Below are 4,830 nucleotides of genomic sequence, written 5' to 3' on the forward strand. Positions count from 1 at the left end.
CCTTGGAAGGAAAGTTATGACCAACCTAGATAGCATATTCAAAAGCAGAGATATTACTTTGCCAGCAAAGGTCTGTCTAGTCAAGGCTATGGTTTTTCCAGTGGTCATGCATGGATGTGAGAGTTGGACTGTGAAGAAAGCTGAGCGCTGAAAAATTGATGCTTTTGAACTGTGGTGTTGGAGAAGACTCTTGATAATCCGCAAGGAGATCCAACCAGTCCATCCTAAAGCAGACCAGTCCTTGGTGTTCATTGGAAGGACTGATGCTAAAGCTGAAACTCCAATACTTTGGCCACCTCATGCGAAGAGTTGACTCATTGGAAAAGACCCTGATGCCAGGAGGGAGGGATTGGGGGCAGGAGGAGAAGGGGACAACAGAGGATGAGATGGCTAGATGGCATCACTGACTTGATGCACATGAGTTTGGGTGAACTCCGGGAGTTGGTGATGGACAGGGAGGCCTGGCGTGCTGCGATTCATGGGTCATGAAGAGTCAGACATGACTGAGCAACTACACTGAGTTGATTCAACTCTGCCAGCATCCATTAAATGTATACTTTGTGAAAGGGGCTGTAGTCGGCTCCTTGCTAAGGATGAGGGAGGAAAACAAAACTGAATAAGACATTCTCAACACATACACATGTAGGAGGTGCCTGGCACAGGGAAAGTGAGTTTTCCTTATTATTTTATGCCAGCACTGCCAACTGCTTTTCCAAAACAGGACATAGAACACTCTGCAGAAATGTTCTTGGACTCTGCTCACAACATCACAAAGGTCTCTCTGGGACTTCCCTGGTGGCTCAGATGGTAAAGAATCTGCCAACCAATGCAGAAGACACTAGTTCAATCCCTGGTCTGGGAAGATCTCGTGGAAAAGGAAATGGCTACCCACTCCAGTATTCTTGCCTGGAGAATCCCATGGACAGAGGAGCCTGGTGGGGTACAGCCCATAGGGTAGCAAAGAATTGGAGATGACTGAGGGACACACACACACATATGCAATCACGGGCTTTAGAAATCAAATTATTTTTGTGACTTGATGGAAACTGAGAATAGATTTATGTGGGGTTTGGTAGGCTTCAGAGAAGAGCAGAATCCAGTCCATGCATGACTCGTTCCCTTTAGATGTTTGAAATAATTAAGAATTCTGATGTCTTAGGCTAGTTTCAGTCAAAACTCTCTAGGAGGAAAAGACCCCAAAGCAGACAAGAGGAGTAAACACCTGTCCTAATGGTCCTTGCTCTGTACAGAGTGATCATCAGGAGGAAAGGCTTTAAGACAACTCTAAATCCAGCCAGTCTGTGCATCTGAATTCATGAACAAAAACCAAAGTAACTTGCACCCTCACAAACTGTGCTGGAGTCAACACCAGGGAGGGGACCGGTCTTCAGACACCACACTTTTTCACAGCAACAAAAATCACAACAGTTGAAAACCAGGGCCACTTAGCAGGTTGTTCTGGCATTTGTAAGCAGGAGAGGTCTTACTTCAGTAAGATGAAGTAAGTTTCTCAGGACCTTGGTCCTTTGGGATGGCAGTTCATTAAAGTTTGATGTTGAATTTCCTGTTAACACAAATACGTGGAGCTGGCACTATCTTCTGGAATAGAACAGGAGAATCATTATATTTGTTCTCCAAACCAGGGAAGTGGGTCAAAGTGCTTACACATACATATACCCAGAACATCCACAAAACTAACCATTTTGAGGAAATAGCACTATTGCAGAAGCCTGCAACTAGTGCTAAAAAAGCCTTATGGAGAAAGTCAGTCCTTTAAAAAAAAAAACTGTAGAAATTAACTGTCAAGAATAAATAGGACACAGTTCCTAAATGGTTATGTATTGTTCAATCATTTTGTTATGCATTAAAAATATTGTATGCAGAATTACATTAGTTCTACCCCCCACAGAATTGCTATGAGTAATTTTATATAAAAGTTTCAGAAGCCAAATTTATCATGAGTGTGAAATGTAGGCATTTGAGTTCAGACTGTAAAATTAAAAATTTAAAGATGGTGTTTCGATTCTACAGAGGAAACGTGTAGCCATCCCCCCCCACCCCGCCCCGTATTCACAAGTATGATACACAACACCCGTGCCAGAAAAGCTGTGCCAAAGCCCGTGTGCACTGGATAGTGGAGCAGAAAGCCTGTCAGTCCTTGGATGTGCCTCACTAAGCTTGGAGTAACAGCCAGGGCCAGCTACAGAATCTGGAGGGCTCAGTGAAAAGTAAAAATGCAGGACCTATTAAAAAATGATGATGTGAAGTCGCTCAGTCGTGTCTGACTCTTTGTGACCCCATGGACAGTAGGCCACCAGGCTCCTCCATCTAAAATATAAAACTTTTTCCTTTCTTTCAAGGTCTTTTTCTCAGCTTGTCATGGTGCTTTTATTGGCTATTTGCACTAACTTCCCTATGGCTGCATAACAAATTACCCCCAAACTTAGCAACTTCCAGCAACACCCATGTAGTTTCCCACAGTCTTTGTGGGTCAAGAGTCCAGGAACGTGTAGCTGGGTGCTCTGCCCAGGGTCTCACAGGCTTCAGTCTTGGTGTTGGCCCGGGCTCGGGTCTCATCTGAGGTCTGGAGTCCACTTTCAAGCTCATGCTGTTGTTGGCAGGACTTTGTTTCCAGCTGCAGGACTCATGGTCCTCATTTCTATAGAAGTGAGAAGAAAAGTCTCACTTCTATATGCTTTTAAAGGGCTTGCCTGATTAGGTATGGCCCACCTAGGATCATGTCACTTTGGTTTATTGAGTCTTTCAAGTTAACTGACTAGGGGCTTTAATTACCTCTGCCAAACTCTTTCACCTCTGCCATAGTCTATTAGTTAGAAGCAAACTTCAGGTCCTGCCAACTTGCTAAGGGAGGATTGTACAAGGGCATAAGTCATAGAGGGATCATTTTAGAATGCTGTCTCACTGTTCAATGTATTTCAATGTAAAGAAAAATTAAAATCTTTAACCTAATTTTGACTGTTCATCTTTACATTGTGAAATGTCAGTTTTAAGTATGAATATAATATTTACTTGTAGGTGGAAATCAAAATTACACAGTTGGCATCTTGTAATATTTATGTAACATGTAATATTTATCTGGCATGCAGATAGTGGAAATGTGGTCTCAACTAAACTAACTCTTTTGTTCCACTTCTTGATGCCTGCACATCCCACTAACACCCTCCACCATCAGCTTCCTGATGACTAAGGAAGAGCTGGAAGGACAAGGAACCCTAGGTTGCTCTCTTTTCTCCTGTATCATCATTTTGAATGTCAGTGGTTGACTAACATAGGGAAGTAACACAAGCCAGTCAAAATATGATGGAGTTCCTCAGTCACTCTTACTTTTAGGAATAGCATTGCCTTCTTTCTGCATGTGAAACCAGTTCTGGCACCCACAGAGAGCCCGGCCTCTCAGAATGCCCAGGTGTAGATGGAATGCTAGGCTGAGTTGCACTGAGCTCCCACACACTGTGAGTCCCTGGAATTCTGTGCCCTTGGATATGATGAACATATGTATGCAAATAGGGCAGCAAAGAGATAAATACGCATGTTGTACCTGTTTACTCAGGCTACATTGTCCCATCAGACTTGAATTGGTATGTTTGTTGTTGTTTTTGTTCAGTCGCTCAACACTGTCTGACTCTTTGAGACCCCATGGACTGCACATGCCAGGCTTCTCTGTCCTTCACTACCTCCCAGAGTTTGCTCAAACTCATGTCCATTGAGTTGGTGATGCCATCCAATCAACTAATCCTCTGTTGTCCCCTTCTCCTGCAGCAGGGTCTTCTCCAATGAGTCGGCCCTTCATCATCTTCAGCATCAGTCCTTCCAATGAATATTCAGGACTGATTTCCTTTAGGATTGACTGGTTTGATCTCCTTGCAGTCCAAGGAACTCTTGTGAGTCTTCTCCAACACCACAGTTCAAAACCATCAATTCTTCAGCTCTCATCCTTCTTTACAGTCCAACTCTTACATCCATACATGACTACTGGAAAAACCATAGCTTTGACTATACAGATGTTTGTTGTCAATGTCTCTGCTTTTTAATATGATATCTAGGTTTGTCATACCTTTTCTTCCAAGGAGCAAGCATCTTTTTATTTCATGGCTGCAGTCACCATCCACAGTGATTTTGGAGCCCAAGAAAATAAACCCTGTCACTGATTCCATTGTTTCCCCATCTATTTGCCATGAAGTGATGGGACCAGATGCCATGATCTTAGTTTTTTGATGAGGTGGATGAACCTAGAACCTATTATACAGAGTGAAGTGAGTTAGAGAAATACTGTATTCTAATATGGAATCTAGGAAAATGGTACTGAAGTTTTTTGAATGCTGAGTATCAAGCCAGCTTTTTCACTCTCCTCTTTCACCCTCATCAGGAGGCTCTTTAGTTCCTCTTCAATTTTTGCCATAAGGGTGGTGTCATCTGCATATCTGAGGTTATTGATATTTCCCCCGGCAATCTTGATTCCAGCTTGTGCTTCATCCAGCCTGGCATTTCACATGATATACTCTGCATATAAGTTAAATAAGCAGGGTGACAGTATACAACCTTGACACACTCCTTTCCCAATTTGGAACCAGTCTGTTGTTCCATATCTGGTTCCAACTGTTGCTTCCTGACCTGCATACAGTTTTCTCAGGAAGCAGGTCAGGTAGTCTGGTATTTCTATCTCTTTAAGAATTTTCCACAGTTTGTTGTGATCCATACAGTCAAAGGCTTTAGCATAGTCAATAAAGCAGATGTTTTTCTGGAATTCCTTTGCTTTTTCTATGATCCAATGGATGTTGGCAATTTGATCTCTGGTTCCTCTGCCTTTTC

The sequence above is a fragment of the Bison bison genome, unplaced genomic scaffold (assembly GCF_000754665.1).
Source record: "Bison bison bison isolate TAMUID 2011002044 unplaced genomic scaffold, Bison_UMD1.0 scf7180017864099, whole genome shotgun sequence".
NCBI classification, from domain to species: Eukaryota; Metazoa; Chordata; class Mammalia; order Artiodactyla; family Bovidae; genus Bison; species Bison bison.